This window comes from Scyliorhinus canicula, chromosome 13 (assembly GCF_902713615.1).
Source record: "Scyliorhinus canicula chromosome 13, sScyCan1.1, whole genome shotgun sequence".
Taxonomy (NCBI): domain Eukaryota; kingdom Metazoa; phylum Chordata; class Chondrichthyes; order Carcharhiniformes; family Scyliorhinidae; genus Scyliorhinus; species Scyliorhinus canicula.
In genome coordinates, this window is record NC_052158.1 from 36852658 (window position 1) to 36872470 (window position 19813).

The 19813-nt window shown below is 47.2% G+C and overlaps 1 long non-coding RNA gene across 3 annotated transcripts; it reads left to right on the forward strand.

Moving 5' to 3' along the window:
- Positions 1–1583: 1583 nt before the first annotated feature.
- LOC119975792 lies at positions 1584–19581 on the forward strand. 3 transcript variants are annotated; one of them, XR_005462800.1, is made up of 6 exons: positions 1584–2185; positions 3185–3302; positions 12453–12576; positions 17080–17240; positions 18995–19107; positions 19520–19581. It is a non-coding gene; the product is annotated as an uncharacterized LOC119975792 (long non-coding RNA). The 3 variants fall into 3 exon arrangements; XR_005462801.1 differs by having other exon boundaries at positions 19523–19581; XR_005462802.1 differs by lacking the exon at positions 1584–2185 and adding an exon at positions 2322–2679.
- The last annotated feature ends 232 nt before the right edge of the window (positions 19582–19813 follow it).

The window sequence follows — 19813 nt, forward strand, 5'->3', positions numbered from 1 at the left end:
GATCCTGTGATTACAACCTTTGAGGTCCTATTTTTGAATCGGCTATCTCGCTCCGTGACGTGTTGCAGGACGTCATCCCTCTTTCTACCTATGTTGCTGTTACCAATGTGGACCACAACTTCTGTCAGTTAGCTCTCCCACTTCAGGATGCCTTGCAGCCATTCAGTGACATCCTTGACCCTGACACCAGGGATGCAACACAGCATCCTGGAGCCATGCCTACTGCAACAGAAACACCCATCTGTACTCACTGTTGAGTCTCCTCACATTTTTGCTCGTGCACTGTTTCACCTCCCACCTTGCGGGAACCACCGACAGTGCCATGAACTTCAGCACACATCTCATTCTGCCAATATTCCTTACATGCATTACTTTATTTTCAATGTCATCATAGACATATGTTTCTTTTCTTTCCCCTTTCCAGCATCATTGTATCTAATCTGTCAACTTTTCCTTTTTTTAAAAACAAATTTTGCGAAGAGTGCTGTATTTTCCTTTCAATCTTTGCTGCTTTCCATGTGCTTTCTATTTTTGATGTGGAGATGCCGGCGTTGGACTGGGGTGAGCACAGTAAGAAGTCTTACAACACCAGGTTAAAGTCCAACAGGTTTGTTTCAAACACGAGCTTTCGGAGCACGGCTCCTTCTTCAGGTGAATGGAAAGGCTTGTTCCAGAAATGTTTATATAGACACAGTCAGAGATGCCCCGGAATGCGAGCACCTGCAGGCAATCAAATCATCAAAGATGCAGAGAGAGAGGTAACTCCAGGTTAAAGAGGTGTGAATTGTCCCAAGCCAGTTCAGTCGGTAGGCCTCTGCAAGTCCAGGCTTGTTGGTGGGGGCCGAATGTAATGCGACATGAATCCCAGATCCCGGTTGAGTCCGCATTCATGCGTGCGGAACTTAGCTATAAGTTTTTGCTCAGCAATTTTGCGTTGTCGCGTCTCCTGAAGGCCTCCTTGTAGAATGCTGACCCGGAGATCAGAGGCTGAATGTCCTTGACTGCTGAAGTGTTCCCCAACTGGAAGGGAACAGTCCTGCCTGTTGATAGTCGCACGATGCCCGTTTATTCGTTGTCGCAGTGTCTGCATGGTCTCGCCAATGTACCACGCTTCGGGACATCCTTTCCTGCAGCGTATGAGGTAGACTACATTGGTCGAGTCGCACGAGTATGCGCCGCGTACCTGGTGGGTGGTGTTTCCACGTGTAATGGTGGTGTCCATGTCGATGATCTGGCATGTCTTGCAGAGATTACCCTGGCAGGGTTTTGTGGTGTTGTGGTTGCTGTTCTGAAGGCTGGGTAATTTGCTGCAAACAATGGTTTGTTTGAGGTTGCGCGGTTGTTTGAAGGCCAGTAGTGGGGGTGTGGGGATGACCTTGGCAAGATGTCCATCCTCGCTGATGATGTGTTGGAGGCTGCGAAGAAGATGTCGTAGTTTCTCCGCCCCAGGAAAGTACTGGACGACGAAGGGTACTCTGTCAGTGGTGTCCCGTTTAACCTGGTGTTGTAAGACTTCTTACTTTCTATTTTTGTTCTTGGATCTCTGTTGTTATTTGAAATTATTTCATTAACAATTTTTTCCCTTCATGATCATTCCTGCTTCTCGGCAAGATTTTGCATTGGAAGGAAATCCAGGTTCACAGCTTGGAATATTTTCAGTTGTTTCTCGGTCTGCAAGTCAGCTGCCGCCCATGACATCATTCGGCACAGGAATATGCGCTGATGTCATCGTCCGTCCGTCCCGGAGAGGTCGCGCGTGCGTCTTTCCGTAACCGTGCGCCGTTGCCTTAGCAACAGCCCGTTTTCGGCGGTTGATGATCGGTGTTTTTGGGTGGGCTGGCGGCCGCCGTGCTGGGCCCTGGGGCAAGCTGCTGTGGGCGAGGCCGACTGAGGCAGGGCTGATTGGTTGGTAGCCGCCAGTTTTCTGGTCTGCGGCCCTTGGGTCTGACATCGTGCAGACCATCCGAACGAGGAACTCCTCGGGCTGCAGGTCCCTGTGGCGGCGGTAAACCCCATGACCCCGGGCTTTGTGAAGTCACTGACAGAGGGCGGTGACATGGGTGCCGTTGGCAACAACGGAGGAACAGGAGAAGGGCCTTCAGCACCTCGACTGCCCTGCCATTTAATGGCTGATTTCTGATCCAACAGCATCCTCATGCCGAGGTCCCTTATCTCTTAATCCCTGGTAAATATTCTCCCCATCTCGGTAGCACAGTGGTTAGCACAGTTACTTCACAGCTCATGGGCCTCAGGTTCGATTTCCAGCTTGGGTCACACTCTGTGCGGAGCCTGCATGTTCTCCCTGTGTTTGCTCCGGTTTCCTCCCACAGTCCAAAGATGTGCAGTTTAGGTGGCTTAGCCATGCTAAATTGTCCTCCGTGTCCAAAAAGGTTATGTGGGGTTACTGGGTCACGGGGGATGGGTTGGAAGTTGGGGATTAACGGGGTGCTCTTTCCAAGGGCCGGCGGAGACTCGATGGGCCAAAAGGCCTCCTCCTGGACTGTACATTCTATGATCTCAGAGTAAGGGGGAGAAAAGAACGGGATGGCAGTTACTGGTGGAGCCTGCTACAGTTCCCTCTGAATTCCTACCCTCGCATTGTCTGGTATGCCAGCCAGGCTCAGTCGTGTGTTTTTTCCGGGTGCTCCGGTTTTTTTCCCACAATCCAAAGATATGCAGGTTAGCGATGCTAAATTGATTATCGGTAGGATTATAGGGATAGAGTGGGCCTAGGTAGGGTGTTCTTTCAGTGTGTCGGTGCAGAATCATTGGGCCAAATGTTCTCTGCACTGTAGGGAATGTATAAAAATCAATGAATGATACAAGACAGCCTCTCAGCCTATTTTGCCTGTTCCAACTCTTTGGATGCACAATCCAATTAGTCCGCACTACCCCATCCCAATAGCTCTGGAAACATTTCCCCTTCAGCTATTTTTCAGATTTCCTTACAAATTATGAATGTTCAATCTGCGCTTTCTGTCTTCAGTTAGTTAAAACCAAATCACAAGAAATCACTTTGTAAACAAAAAAAATCATCATCTCCCCAGGTTCTAGTATTTATCTGATTCACTTTTGGTCTTCAACTTGATTTTGGGAGATCCAGAAATCCGTGATTGCAAATTTATGCAAGGGAGCATGTGCAATTTCCCAGGCCTTGTTGTAAGATCTATTTCTCTTTTTCCAGGTTTTCACTTTTGATTATGTGAACTGACGGGGTTGACTCTAGAAATTCAGCTGCAGTTGTGACCTTGATAACATCTCCACATCAGTGTTTTGTCTTCCTGTTTTCCAGACACCAAAGAGTAAGTTTCTGTTAGTGTGATATATTTGCTAACTCCAAGTCTGGCAAAGTCTTGTTTTTGGCTAATTCCTAATTGTGTTCAAATTGCTTTATGGTCTCATTCCATCCTGGAAATTTGTGCAGCTTTACAAATCTCTTACCCATCTTCAAATTCCTTCATGGCCTTGTTTCTCCCCGTTTCTGCCATCTCCTCCAGCCTCACAACTCTCAGATCTTCGCATTCTTCCACTTTGTTTTGTTTCATTACCCAGATTTCCTTCACTTCACCATTAGGTGCTGTATTTTACAGCTGGCCAGTGCTACATCTTGTTAATTTCTTCCCTATACCTCTTCATCTGGTATCACCCTACACAATAGTGTCAAAATCTGATAAGTGCTTCTGTGAAATGCTTTGGGATGTTTGACAATGCTTTAAAAAGTGCGATTACAACTCGCTCGTGTGCCGGAAGTGTATTATGGGAGAGGCATTTTCAGAACCCCAAAATGTATCAATGAGGAGTTCAACCAACCTCCCCTTTCAATGTATTGTTGCTTTTGAAGCACATGGCTTGTTCTCCAGGTGTGGTATTACAATTATGGACACGTGAGTTTTTAAACATAATGGAACGTTACTCCTCTCGCCCTGAATTCCACATATCACCACCTTTTCTGGCAACATTCTTCCCAAACCACACAATTCTTCATCTCTTACCATTAAAGATTGACTGGCCCCTGTATCTCTTAAAATTGTGACTTCTTTACCTGCTCCTCCTGATACACATGAGTAAACTTTACCCACACAAGTAAATTCTTTAAAGACATCTGGCATCTTCTTAACAATTACTTCTTGAACAGGCTGTACAATCGTTTGTACCTCCTTCGCTTCCCTTGGGCTTTCCTTTACCACTCCAACAAATCCTACTATCTTATCCTGTTTTACCACATCAGCCTTCCCAGTGCTTTTCTTCAACCACCAACACTGTGACTTTACATGGCCTAGTTTATTACAGTGAAAACATTTGAAACTTTTCATCTCTTTTCCACCCTCCTGGATTTCATTTTTAATCTGAGGTACACTCTCTTTATTGTCTCCCATCAGATCACCTTCATCTTTACCACTTGAGTATTTCTCATGTCCCCAGTTTCTATCCCTCACTGGCTGAAACTGATGTCGGAAACCAATCTTTGATTTATGAACTAATTCATAATCATTGCCATTTCTGCTGCTAATCTCACAGTTTTAACCCTCTGTTCTTCCACATGAGTTCTCACTACATCAGGAATTGAATTTTTAAACTCCTGCAAAAGTATAATTTCTCTGAGAGCTTCATACGTTTGGTCTATTTTCAAAGCCATTATCCACCTATCAAAATTACTCTGTTTGAGCCTTTCAAACTCCATGTATGTTTGACCAAATTATTTCCTTAAATTTCTACAACACTAAATAATCCCTCAAAATGTTCCTTCAAACCTCCAAAATACTTCATCTTTAACAACAGAAACACATCAGGTTAAATACATTACTATTATGAGTTTGAATCACCCAAATTATTCAGAGATAGTCTTTCATGGCAGAGATCATAGCAGATCCAGCTCACTGCAAACACAGACACACCCAAGCTCTTTTTCTTCATGCAGCTCTCAGCAAACCAGCCAGGCACTTTTCAGCTGCTCTCTCAAACTGAAACTAAAAGCATCACTTAAGTAATATGAGCTGCTCTATTTCTTAAAGGCGCATTGCTTAAACATCCATTTCTTAAAGGTACCCTCACATGACACTCCCGAATGTGACTGTTTCATTATGGTTCCTCCGTGAGTGGATAACTGAATCTTTTCTCACAGTCCTCACATTTCCACGGTTTCTCCGTGGTGCGGGTGTCCTTGTGTCTATTTAGGCTGAACAATCCGTTGAAGCCCTGTCCACACAGAAAACACTTAACAGTTTGTTTGCCTGCTGTGAATGATGCAGTATTATTTCAGATTGTGTAAATGATTTAAACTCTTTTTTCATAGTCAGTGCATTGGAACACTCTCACTCTATCCAATGTGTATGTCACAGTACTTTTTCAGTCACACACATGCTTGAAATCCATTTTTCCCAAACGAAACAGTCTTGAATTTCTCCATCAACAATTTGCCCCTTCTTTAAAAGGAGTTTACAAAGGCCATTACAATTGCAGCATAGAAATTCAGAATGACAATTCTAGTTTCTCCAGAAAATTATTTCTCTCTTCTTTCTCCAAAGGGTAAATCCATGTCTATCACACTCTCTCCGTGTGTTAAAATCCAAACTCATAATATCATCTTCAACAGTTGACTTTCAGTTGACTTTTGCCCACTTCAATTTTTCACTTGCCACTTTCTCTCAAATATGTGACCCCTGTGCTTGATCTGCATGCATGAACCTCAACAGTAAGTGTTGAAGGGCTAATCTACTGTCCTCAGCTGATGAGTGTAACCAATCCAAATCTGACATCAAGAGAAACTCCTAGCTGGTTTAGCACAGTGGGCTAAATAGCTGGCTTGCAATGCAGAACAATGCCAGCAGCGCGGGTTCAATTCCCGTACCGGCATCACCGTAAAGGCGGCGGAATGTGGCGACTAATAAGCAATTACTATTATTAGCAGAAAGTCCAGGAAAACAAAATCCAAACAAATATTAAAATGTTTTGTTGAGAAAAGAAATTGCTGCTAACTTTTAAAAGATAACTTGTTGAACTGCAGTTCACACTGGCTCACCAGACTGACCAACTTGGGTTCCACCTCTCGCGAACTGCAATTGGTTGCGGAACATGTTCTGTGGTTGGCCCTCCAGGCTCTTAACAATCTTCCTGATGGTTCACAGGACAATCGCTCATCACTCACCAAACTTTCCACCTGCATTTGAGGTTCAGATTAGGAGAACAAATTAGGCCATGAATCAGAGTTGGGGAAAAGCAAACTGGGGTAATAAAGATGTCCAAAGATGTGCAGGTTAGGTGGAGTGGCTATGCTAAATTGCCCCTTAGTCTCCAGGGTATAGTTACAGAGAGTGGTCCCACGTAGAGTTCTCTTTCCGAGGGTTGGTGCAGACACGATGGGCCGATGGCCTCCTTGTGGCACAATTGCTTCACAGCTCCAGGGTCCCAGGTTCGATTCCCGGCTTGGGTCACTGTCTGTGCTGAGTCTGCACATTCTCCCTGTGTGTGCGTGGGTTTCCTCCGCGTGCTCCGGTTTCCTCCCACAATCCAAAAGATGTGCAGGTTAGGTGGATTGACCATGGTAAATTGCCCTTAGTGTTAGGTGGGGTTACTGGGTTATGGGGATAGGATGGAGGTGTGGACCTGGGTAGGGTGCTCTTTCCAAGAGCCAATGCAAACTCGATGGGCCGAATGGCCTCCTGCACTGTAAATTCTATGATATGACATTTCCCTCACAATAACAGCAACATACCATTTGCCTTCCTTATCACTTGTATGCTTATTTTTTGTGATTCATGTACCAGGACACAGAATCCCTCTGTATCAAAGAATTATTAAATCTCTCCCATTTAAGAAATATACTGTTTTATCGGTCCTGTCAAATGGTCAAGTTAACAATTTTCCACATTATACCCCATCTGCCAAATGTTTGTCCGTTCACTTAACTTATCTATATCGCTTTGTAGACTAGACTCTTTATGTCCTCTTCACAACTAACATTTCTACATGTCTTTGTATCACCAGCAAATATTGCAGCCATGCACTCGATCCAATCATGCAAGCCATTGAAATAGATTGTGACATTTTTAAAATATAAATTTAGAGTACCAATTATTTTTTTCCAATTAAGGGGCAATTTAGATGGCCAATCCACCTACCCTGCACATCTTTGGGTTGTGGGGGCGAAACCCATGCAAACTGGGATAATGTGCAAACTCCACCCAGAGCAGGGATCGAACCTGGGACCTCAGCACCGTGAGGCAGCAATGCTAACCACTGCACCAACATGCTGCCCAGTTTGTGACGTTTTGAGGTCAGCACTGATGCCTGTACCACACCCCTGGTCACATCTTGCCATCCTAAAATTGACCCGTTTATCCTTACACTCTCTTTCCTGTTAGCTGACCTATCTTTTATCGATGCTAATATATTACTCCCATACCATGGTTTTGCAGACTGACCTTTTATGTGGCACCTTGTGAAATGCCTTTTGGAAATCCAAGTACCACAGCTACAGGTTCCCTTTTATCCATGATGCTTGTTATTCCCTCAAAGAACTCCAATACTTTTGTCAACTACTATTTCCTTCTCACAAAACCATGTTGGCTCTGCCTGATTGCATAACGGTTTTCGAAGTGACCTGTTATAACCTGCTCCATTATAGATTTTAGCATTTTCCTCATTTCGAAAGATGGGGGTGGATCTTATTGAAGCTTACAGGATACAGAGGCCTGGATAGAGTGAACATGGAGGGGAGATTTACACTAGTAGGAAAAACTATAACCGGAGGGCACAGCCTCAGACTAAAGGGACAATCCTTTAACACTGAGATGAGGAGGAATTTCTTCAGCCAGAGGTGGTGAATCTGTGGAACCCTTTGCGGCAGAAGGCTGTAGAGGCCAAATCACTGAGTATCTTTAAGACAGAGATAGATAGGTTATTGATTAATAAGTGGTTATGGGGAGAAGGCAGGAGAATGAAGATGAGGAAAATATCAGCTATGATTGAATGGTGGAGCAGATTTGATAGGCTAATGGCCCAATCTGCTGCTCTGTCTTATGGATGACAGATGTTTGCCTAACTTTTGGTCACCCCCAACCACAAATAAAGGAGTTACATTTGCTGTTTCCAATCTGATGGGACCGTTCCAGAATCTAGGAAATTTTGGAAAATTTAAACCAATGCATCAACCATCTCAGCAGCAACTTCATTTAAGATTCTACGATGAAGTTCATCAGGACCTGGGGACTTGTCAGCCCCTAGTTTGAATGATTTTCTCAACAATCTTTCCCTCCTGGAACATACAGTGCAGAAGGAGGCCATTCGGCCCATCGAGTCTGCACCGACCCACCTAAGCCCTCACTTCCACCTGATCCCCGTAACCCAATAACCCCATCTCACCTCACTCTGTTTCAAGCCATGATGTAAATTTATTTCTGGGAGGTTGTTTGTGTCGTCTTCAGTGAGGACAGACACAAAATATTTGCTTTGTGCATCTCCCATTATCTGGGGCTAGTTTAGCACAGGGCTAAATCGTTGGCTTTGCAAACAGACCAAGCCAGGCCAGCAGCATGGTTAAAATTCCTGTACCAGCCTCCCCGAACAGGTGCCGGAATGTGGCGACGAGAGGCTGTTCACAGTAACTCCTTTTGAAGCCTACTTGTGATTTTCATTTCATTTCTTAATTTGCCATTAGCAACACCACAGAGAAATCGAGAGATCCACTGCTCAGTTTAGTTTCAATTTTCCTTTATACAGATCTGTAGAAACTCTTGCTGTCTATTTTTATATTCTAGCTAGCTTTCTGTTTTAGTCTACTCACTGTTACTCTCTGCTTTCTGTCTTGAAACTAACTTGAAAAAAAAAATCGCTTATTGTCACGAGTAGGCTTCAATGAAGTTGCTGTGAAAAGCCCCTGGTCGCCACATTCCAGCGCCTGTATGGGGCGGTTGGTACGGGAATCGAACTGTGCTGCTGGCCTGCTTGGTCTGCTTTAAAAGACAGCGATTTAGCCCACTGAGCTAAACCAGCCACTTGCCATCAATTCTGCTATCTGACCCTCGACCCCACATTGTGCACTAATGAATATGGTTGGACAATGTGACGCATTATCTGAAGCCTTTTGAAAGTCGGGGCACAATTTAACTAAATGAGGACAAAGTCCCAGAGCGAGTGCGTTTAGCCACTTGTTCCCTGGTGCTACAAACTGCGACTCACATTTAATAAGGGACTTTGACGGAGAACGTGCAGCCGAGGCTGCAAAAAACCCCCATTTTGTACACTGAGGAGCTCCGCTCACTGGAAACCCTCAGTGTAGTAAGAAATCAAGACTCCTATTTTAAATGGCATCGTGATCCCTGAGGCCCCCAAAGCGATCCCTGACCCTCCCTCCACAAGACCCAACACACTTTCGGAGGTTCCCCGGCACCTGCAACACTCCACTGCACCAGCAGTGCCAGGATACAACCCACCTCTAAAGGCATGCACCTGGAACCTCTGATCCCCTGGGAGGCCCCCCACGGGTGCAGTTCCGTCTGGTTCCTGTTTCTGGAGAGCAAAGTTTCCAAGGTGAAGGAGACAGATCCCAGGCCTTGGGTAATTCGGGAATCTGCACAATAAAGTGAAACTAAATATCTTGCTTTAACACGCAGATTTGCGGAAAGGTGATCCCGCCTTCAATCTCGCGAGGTATTGCGAGCCGGGTAGATTGCTGGAGCGCGGTCTCCTGGCTATTATCGGCCACACTGCCGTGGCGAGCAGCCTTTTGAGTGCATCGTGGTCATTTGAATGAATCATTGCATTACCCTTGTCCTCTGACTGTTCTATCTTGAAATAATTCAATGAGATTGGTCAAGTAAGATTTGTCGGAGCGGAACAGTGGTTAGCACTGCTGCCTCACAGCGCCGAGGACCTGTATTCGATCCTGGCCCCGGGCCACTGTCCGTGTGGAGTTTGAAAACTCTCCTCTTGTCTGCATGCGTCTCATCCTCACGATCCAAAGATGTTTGGGATTGGCCACGCTGTCTTCCGGTGGTGGCTATGAGGGAGTAAGTCGCACATTTGGTGGCTCTCAAAGTCCGGTTGGACTTTTGAACCTTTTTCTCTGACATTTTTGTACTTTTGAGCGCTGGATCTGAAAGACATAGGCACTCAGGCACTGACTCCAGATATAGGTGTATGGAATTAAGAATCAGAAAGAAGTGGGAAAACTGAAATTGAAAATCGCTCATTGTCACAAGTAGGCTTCAAATGAAGTTACTGTAAAAAGCCCCTAGTCGCCACATTCCGGTGCATGTTTGGGGAGGCTGGTATGGGAATTGAACTGTGCTGCTGGCCTGCCTTGGGCTGCTTTCAAAGCCAGCGATTTAGCTGTGCTAAACCAGCCCCAGTAAGGGCAGTGCAGAAGCTGCTGCTGAGGACAATATGGCCGATGTCCAACCCCGGTGCAGACAGCCCAGCCAACAATGGAGCATCTGCTGAATGTCATCCAAGAGGGCTTTACCGCGCTGAAACGGGACAGTTTAGACCCGATTCAGAAATCAATCGGGTGCCTGGAGCACAGGCTGGATGCCCAGGATCGGACGATCCAGAAGCTGGAAAAGGTGCTGGAGGAGCAGGAGAAACACCAAACGGAGGTGGAGATGGAGAGGCTGAAAGACCAACAAAAAAGTCTTCTGGAAAAGGTGGAGAACCTGGAAAATAGGTCCTCTCGGCAGAATTTGAGAATCGTTGGTCTCCCAGAGGGGGCTGAGGGAGAGGCTGCCGCCGCGTATATGGCAGACATGTTCCAGAAGCTATTGGGGGATGATGTCTTCCCGTGCCCGTTGGAGGTGGACACGGCGCACAGAGCACTGGTGAGGCAGCCGCGAGTGCCCCCCCCCCCCCCCCCCCCCCCCGGTCGCCCCCAACCCCCACCTGAGCGATGTTGGTCAGATTCCACAGATTCCTGGACATGGAGTGGGAGCTACAGTGGACCAAGCGCACACGGAGCTGCTATTGGAATAATAATGTCTCGTGCATCTACAGGACCTGAGCGTGGAGGTGGCCAGGCAAGTCAAAGAGATTCTGTTGAAGAAGCAGGTGATGTTTGGGTTGCTATACCCCGCGCCCCTTTTGGTCACGCACGAGGACTGGCACCATTACTTTGAGGAGTCCGTGGACTCGATGGACTTCGCCAAGAGAGAAGGACTGGTGCCGAACTGAGGACTTTGTGGGCTTGAGTTTGAAAAGTCACAAAGCGATGTTTACATGTTTTTCTTGTGTTGTTTTTGCTTTTCTCTTCTGTACTCGAGCTTTCGCTGAAAAAGAGGGTAATTAAGTTATTTGGTGCTGGGGGCTTTTTGTGTTCTGATCGGGGTGGCTGGAAGTGCCTATTACTTATTTTGTTTTATTTGATTTGCACTCGCGTCGGGGTTTTCTTTGGGTTTTTTTCAGAGCAATTTCTCGAGGATGGCTGGTTTGGGGGTGGTGTTGATGGGCGGGTGGATGGGTCAGAGGGAACAATAGGTGGGAGACCTGTTGGCGTCGGAGTCGAGAGTCACCAGGCTAGCTGGGTGAGCTGGTCTACGGAAGCCAGGTGGCGGTGTGTACATAGCTAGTTTATGGCAGGGGTTAGGTTAGAGGGTGCTGTTGCTGGGGGGGGGGGGGGGGGGGGGGGGGGGAAGGGGGGGCGAAGGAGGTAGTTCTCTGCTGACGGGGGGGGGGAGAAGGGGGTAGTTCTCTGCTGACGAGGGGGGGTACTTGTGTTTGGTAACATGGAGAAGGTCGGAGGTGGGGGCTGCCAGGTGACGGGCCAGGGGAAACACGACACGGGCTAGGGGCGGCCCCAAGAAAGGAGCTGGCTGATCGGTGAGGCACGGTGCCCCTCAACCAGGCTCTTCACCTGGAACGTTAGAGGGTTAAACGGGCCTGTGAAAAGGGCACGTGTGTTCGTGCATCTGAGGGTGCTGAAGGCGGACGTAATAATACTTAAGGAGACTCATCTGAAAGTAGCTGACCAGGTTAGATTAAGGAAGGGCTAGATTAGCCAAGTCCTCCACTCGGGGCTGGACACTAAAATCAGGGGGGGTTGCGATTTTGCTTACTAAATGGGTGAAATTCGAGGTGGATAGCACAATTTCGGATGGGGGAACGCAGATTTGTCATGGTGAGTGGCAGCTTGAGGGGATGAGGGTAGTTTTGGTCAATGTATATGCCCCAAATTGGGACAATGTGGTTTTTATTAAGAGACAGCTGGGGAAGATACCTGACCTGGACTCGCACAGGCTGATTATGGAAGATGATTTTAACACAGTCCTTGACCCCGGCCTAGACCGGTTGTGTTCAAAAACGGGTAAGGTGCAGGCAATGGCAAAAGAGCTGAGGGGTTTTATGGAGCAAATTGGCGGGGGCTGATCCATGGAGGGCTAGTCGGCCGACAGGGAATGAGTTATCATTCTATTCACATGTTCATAAGGTGTATTCCCAAATTGATTTTTTTTCATCATGAGCAGGGATTTGCTGGCAGGGGTGACAGACGTAGAATATTCGGCGATCGCTATTTCGGACCATGCTCCACACTGCGTTGATCTGCAGGTCTGCAAGGAAAGCTTTCAGCACCCTCAATGGAGGCGAGAGGTTGGTTTGTTGGCGGACGAGGCGGTGTGTGAGGTGGTGAGGAAATGTATGCAAAACTATCTGCAGGTCAATGACACAGGGGAAGTCTCAGCTGCAGTGCTTTGGGAGGCGCTGAAGGCAGTGGTGAGAGGGGAGCTGATCTCGATTAGAGCGCATAGGGACAGGACGGACCGGGTAGAAACGGACTGACTGGTAAAGGAGATCTTGCAGATAGACAGGAGATATGCGGAGACCCCGAGGGAAGAACTATTAAGGGTACGATGAAGGCTACATACTGAGTTTAGGGTGTTATCCAATGGTAAGGCTGTGGATCAGCTTAGGAAGGCGAGGGGCGCGATTTACGAGCATGGGGAGGAAGCCAGTAGAATGCTGGCACAGCAACTGAGGAAGAGGGAGGCGGCCAGGAAATAGGGAAGGTAGTCGATGGAGGGGGGGGGAGACTCGAGGGGATCCGACAGGGCTGAACAAGGTGTTCAGGGACTTCTAGAGTAAGCTTTACACCTCGGAACCCCCTCCGGGGCCTGAGGGGATGAGGCGCTCTGGTTGAACTGACCTTCCCAAAAGTGGGTAGGGGGTTGGTAGACGGGCTAGGGGCCCCAATTGGGACCCAAGAAATATTGGGGGGCTTGAGGGCCAGGCAATTGGGTAAAGCCCCGGGGCTGGATGGGTATCTGGTGGAATTTGATAAAACGTTCTCTGAGATAGTGCGGCCGGTGCTGGTTAGGGTTTTTAATGAGGCAAGAAACAGAGGAGTTCTACCCCCGACGAAGTCACAGGCCACCATCTACCTGATATTGAAACGGGACAAAGACCCAGAGGCATGTGGATCTTATAGGCCGATCTCTCTGCTCAATGTAGATGCTAAAATACTGGCCAAGCTCTTGGCTGCTAGGATTGAGGACTGTGTGCCGAACGTTATTATGGAAGATCAAACCAGGTTCGTCAAGGGCAGGCAGTTGGTGGCCAACCTAAGAAGGCTGCTGAATGTGATCATGATGCCCCCAGAGTGTAGGGAGGCAGAGGTAGTTGTGGCAATTGATGCCGAGAAGGCTTTCAATCGGGTTGAGTGGGACTACTTATGGGATGTGCTGGGACGATTTGGGTCCGGGAGGGCCTTATCGACTGGGTCAGACTGTTGTACCAGGCTCCGGAGACTAGTGTAAGGATGAATAGGACGACGTCTGACTATTTTAGACTGTACCAAGGGACAAGGCAGGGGTTCCCCCTCTCCCCACTGCTGTTTGCGCCAGCAATACATCCGCTGGCAATTGCTCTTGAGAGCTTCATGGGGCTGGAAGGGGCTGGTGCGTAGGGGCTGAAACACCATAGTTTCATTGTACACCGATGACCTGCTCTTATACATCACGGATCCAGTGGCTGGGATGTATGAAATCATGGGAACGCTGAGGGAATTCAACCGATTTTCAGGGTATAAACTGAACACGGCAAAAAGTTAGTTATTTGTAGTCCAGGCGAAAGAACACGAGGGTCGGCTGAAGGGGCTGCCGTTTAGGTTAGTAGGGGACAGTTTTAAATACTTGGGCATACAGGTGGCGCGGGACAAGGGCCGGTAAGAACTAGGAGCAGGAGTAGGCCATCTGGCCCCTCGGGCCTGCTCCGCCATTCAATGAGATCATGGCTGATCTTTTGTGGACTCAGCTTCACTTTCTGGCCCGAACACCACAACCCTTAATCTCTTTATTCTTCAAAAAACTATCTATCTACTCTTAAAAACATTTAATGAAGGAGCCTCAACTGCTTCACCGGGCAAGGAATTCCATAGATTCACAACACTTTGGGTGAAGAAATTCCTCCTAAACTCAGTCCTAAATCTACTTCCCCTTACTTTGAGGCTATGCCCCCTAGTTCTGCTTTCACCTGCCAGTGGAAACAACCTGCCCGCATCTATCCTATCTATTTCCGTCATAATTTTATCTGTTTCTATAAGATCCCCCCTCATCCTTCTAAATTCCAACGAGTACAGTCCCCAGTCTACTCAACCTCTCCTTGTAATCCAACTCCATCAGCTCTGGGATTAACCTAGTGAATCTTCTCTGCACCCTCCAGCGCCAGTACGTCTGTTCTCAGGTAAGGAGACCAAAACTGAACACAATACTCCAGGTGTGGCCTCACTAACACCTTATACAATTGCAACATAACCTCCCTAGTCTTAAACTCCATCCCTCTAGCAATGAAGGACAAAATTCCATTTGCCTTCTTAATCACCTGTTGCACTTGTAAACCAACCTTCTGTGACTCATGCACTAGCACATTTTGTGTGGCACATTGTCAAAGACTTTCTGGAAACCAGATATACGACATCCATTTGCTCCCCGTTATCTGACGCACTGGTAATGTCCTCACAAAATTCCACGAAATTAGTTAGTTGCACAAGTTGAAATTTTCTCGGTTGGTGGAGCAAATGAGGGTTGAGTTCTGGAGGTGGGATGCGCTCCCACTGACACTAGCGGGGAGAGTGCAGATGGTTAAAATGACGATCGTCCCAAGATTCTTCTTCGTATTCCAGCGTCTCCCCATTTTCATTCCGCGGTCTATTTTCAAGAAGGTCAATGAAATGATTCTGGGATTTGTGTGGGCGGGAAAGTCCCCGCGGGTGAGGAGATTGATGCTCAAGAGGAACCGGGGAAAGGGGGGCTGACGCTGCCAAACTTTAGTAATTATTACTGGTCGGCCAACATAGCTCTGATAAGGAAGTGGATGGTGGGTGCGGGGTCAGTTTGGGGGAGGATGCAGACCGCTTTGTGCAGGGGAACCAGTTTGGCAGCCCTGGTTACGGCGTCCATGCCATTCCCGCTGGCAAGATACTCCACCAGCCCTCTTGTGGTGGCGACTTTGCAGATCTGGGGCCAATGGAAAAGGCATGTGGGGGAAGTGAGAGCATTAGTTTGGTCCCCAATTTGCGGCAATCACCGGTTCGCCCCGGGGAATATGGACGGTGGGTTCCGAACATGGCGGAGGGCTGGGATTGAGAGGATGGGGGATCTGTTCTTGGAAGGGAGCTACCCGAGCATGAGGGCGCTAGAGAAGAAATTTGGGCTGGCGAGAGGGAATGTTTTCAGGTACTTGCAGGTGCGGGACTTTCTACGCAGACCGATCCCATCCTTCCCACGCCTGCCACTGAGGGGGATCCAGGACAGGGTAGTGTCTAATGAATGGGTGGGGGAGGGGAGGGTCTCAGATATATACAAAGAGCTCATGGGGGCAGAGGAGGTGCAGACCGAGGTGCTGAAGCCAAAGTGGGAAGAGGAGCTCGGAGGTGAGACAGAAGAGGGCTTATGGGCGGAGTCATTGAGCAGGGTAAACGCAACCGCAACATGCGCTCGGCCCAGCCTGATTCAATTCAAGGTCGTTCACCGGGCCCACATGACAGTGGCCCGGACGAGTAAATTCTTTGGATTGGAGGACAGGTGCGCCAGATGTTCGGGAGGACCAGCGAACCATGTGCACATGTTCTGGGCATGTCCAAAACTCAGGGGGTACTGGCAGGGATTCGCGGAAATTATGTCCCAGGTATTGCAAACCAGGATGGCGATGAGTCCAGAGGTGGCAATTTTTGGGGTTTCGGATGACCCGGAAGTCCAGGAGGACAGAGAGGCTGACATTTTGGCCTTTGCTTCCCTGGTAGCCCGGCGATGAATTCTGCTGGCATGGAAGGACACAAAGCCCCCGGAGTCGGAGGCCTGGCTATCGGATATGGCGAGCTTTCTCGGTCTGGAGAAAATGAAGTTCACTCTGAGAGGGTCACTGTCTGTTCGCTCGTAGGTGGCAACCATTTATCGACCTCTTTGCAGAAAATTAATCGTCAGCAGGTTTGGGGGGGGGGGGGGGCAGTTAGGGCAACGTAGATTCTGGGGGTAGTTAGGCGGGTCCATGTAGGAGGAGAGCTGGTTTTTGCACTATGTTGATTGCTCTTTGCACTCTGTTTTGTATTGTTGATGTTTACTATGCCAAAAATGCCTCAACAAAGTTGTTTATCAAAATAAATCGATTGGCCACACTAAAATTGCTCCTGAATGGAAACATAAAAAATAGAAGTAGGAGGAGACCATTCGGCCCTTCGAGCCTGCTCCGCTATTCATTATGATCATGGCTGATCAAGTTCAATGCCCCGCTCCCTTTAGCTCAGAAGCTGATAAAAAAATATGTAAGATTTGCTCTGTTGAAACTCTTTACTATAATTCATGGTTCTAGATTTGTTTCTACTTTTTCCCTGAGAACTTATTTCATTTATTTACCTTGCATTCATTTGACTTGTCGATAGTTCTATCTGCCATCCTATGTATCGGTATAATGTTAGCCATTTGCTAGTCTCCTGGCACAATAGTTTTCTCTAATGAGTTACTAAATGTGTTTATCAATGTCTCTTCTCCAGTATTTTAAAATGTTTGGATGCAATTTATGCAGGCCAGGGTTGGGGACACCATTAATTAGCCTGATGGTGCAGCGGCCATCCTACCCACCTGTTGCTGATTTCTCTTTCAGTTTTCACTGAGCCCATGTCACAAAGACACCTCCCTGAAGCCCCACAGCTAACCCTGTGAGTATGCTCACCTCAGTCCCCAGCAAATGAGCCTGTTGGATAGAGCGGTTTCTGGGTTGCAGGGAATTGTGGAATCTACATCGAAATTATTTAGCGGCTGTTGGTAAGTGTTTTATTGTAGGTTTACGGAAGATTAACAACCCAAAATGTTTCTCCTTGACTTGCTGAGTATTTGCAGTGGAGCCGACACCTCATTCTTTGCAAGGGTATTTGATAGTTGGGGAGGGTTTAACTGGGCAAAGGTGTGGGAGCTGGCAGGTAATAATACCAGAGAGGTGTACAAAGGTGCATGTAATATTAGGAGAGACAGATATGACTAGACTAAGAAATACTGAGGCATTAGGTGCGTCCAGCACAAAGAGAAAAGTAGTAACATGTAAATTTTGGTTACTGTGCACGTATGTGAATGTGTCAAGTGTAGTAAATGAGATGGTTGAGTTGCGAGAGCAGATAGCCACATGATATTGTGACGAGAATGGAGATCTGGCTTAAAGAAGGACTGGAGTGGGTATTAAATATTCCTGGATGCAACGTGTTCAGGAAAGATAGGAAAGAAAGTGGCAAGCGTGGCAACATTGATTAATCAGAACATTGCAGAGCTGGAGAGAGATTATGTCCTGGAGGGGTCAAGACAGGATATATTTGGCTAGAGCAAAGGAACAAAAAGGTTGCAATCTCATTACATTCTTGGTTCAATTATGGACAAAAGAGCTGAATGCCAGAAGTGAGGCGAGAGTGACAGCATTTGACTGAGTATGGCATCAAGGAGTCCCAAGAAAAATTGGACTCAATAGAATAAGGGGGGAAACCCTCTACTGATTGGAGTCATATCTGGCACAAGGGACGATGGTTGTGGTGATTGGAGGTCAATCATCTCAACTCCAGGAGATCACTGCATGAGTTCCTTGGGGTAGCTCGACACCATCCAGAACAAAGTGACCTGCTTGATTGTTACCCCTCAAGCAATCATTCACTGCCTCCACCACCAATGGATAGTGGCAGTCATGTGTAACATTTACAAGATGCACTGCAGGAACTCAGCTAGGTTCCTTAAAAAGCACCTTCCAAATCCATGACCACTACCATCTAGGAGAAGAGCAGTAGATATCAGGGAACGTTATCACCTGGATTTTTCCTTCAATTCACTCACCATCCTGACGGAACCAAATAATCATCTTTATTATTGTCACAAGTAGGCTTATATTAACACTGCAATGAAGTTACTGTGAAAATCCGCGAGTCACCACACTCCAGCACCTGTTCGGGTACTTTGAGGGAGCATTCAGAATGTCCAATTCACCTAACAGCACGTCTTTCAGGACTTGTGGGAGGAAACTGGAGCACCCAGAGGGAACCCACACAGACACAGGGAGAACGTGCAGACTATGCACAGACAGTGACCCAAGCCGGGAATCAAACCCGGATCCCTGGCGATGTGAAGCAAGAGTGCTAACCACGGTGCTACCTGGCCGCTGTTCCTTCACTGTCGCTGGGTCAAAATTGTGGAATTCCCTGCCTTACAGCACTGTGGGTGTACCTGCACCTTGTACCACCTCTGTTCAAGAAAGGCAGCTCACCACCACCTTCTGAAGGGCAACTAGGGAGGGGCAATAAATGCTGGCCTTGACAGCGATGCCGACATCCTGTAAGTGGTTTTTAAAATGACATAGGCCACCACCTAAGGGGAAAAATGTATAGAAAGAAGCTGAAGGCAATTGCAGAGAAGTGCAAGCAGTATAAATTAGTGATGAGGGAAAAAATTGTTGTATCGAAATTAATTTGAAATTAGTTTAAAAAAAAGTTATCTAATAAATGCGGAAGCTGTTGAACACTTCTGTATCAATTTGTATTTCACAGACAAGCTGTTTGGCTGAAGTTGTTAGCCACAGGAAGCATGTCTCAGGACACATTTCGCTGGTGATGGATAGAGAAAGGCTAAACTGCAGATGGTCTTCATGAAAAATAACAAGGTAACAATATATGGCTTTTTCAGAGATAGCAAGCTGTTTGGCATGAGACAGAGCTATCCAGAATTGTTGATGCAGCAGACCATTTTTACATTGGAAAACAGGCTATAATTTAGAGGAATCAGACAAGCAGGTGGTTGATAGCATCCATACCTTGAGAGGAGCCATTAAACAGCAGGTAGTATCCCGGGTGGGGGTGATTGATAGCCGCACACCAGATTTTGGACCACTGATATTAATAATTCCAAGAGAAAATACGTGTCTTTGTACTGATTCGATAGTTTAATTAAGCATGCGGACCTTTGATGTGATTGGTTAATTATTCTCCAATACTATGCATGATATAACCTTAATCGATAGTTCTAATTGGGCATAGACGACTAATAGTAAAAATAATCTTTATTATTGTCAAAAGTAGGCTCACATCGACACTGCAATGAAGGTACTGTGAAAATCCCCGAGTCGCCACACTCCAGCCCCTGTTCGGGTACAAGGGAGGAGAATGCAGAATGTCCAAATTACCCATCAGCACCTCTTTCTGGACTTGTGGGAGGAAACCGGAGGATGCAGAGGAAAGCCACACAGAGATGAGGAGAACATGTAGACTCCGAACAGGCAGTGACCCAAGCCAGGAATCAAAACTGGGACCCTGATGCTGTGATGCAACAGTGCTAACCACTGTGCTTCCATGCCATCACCACAAGTAACA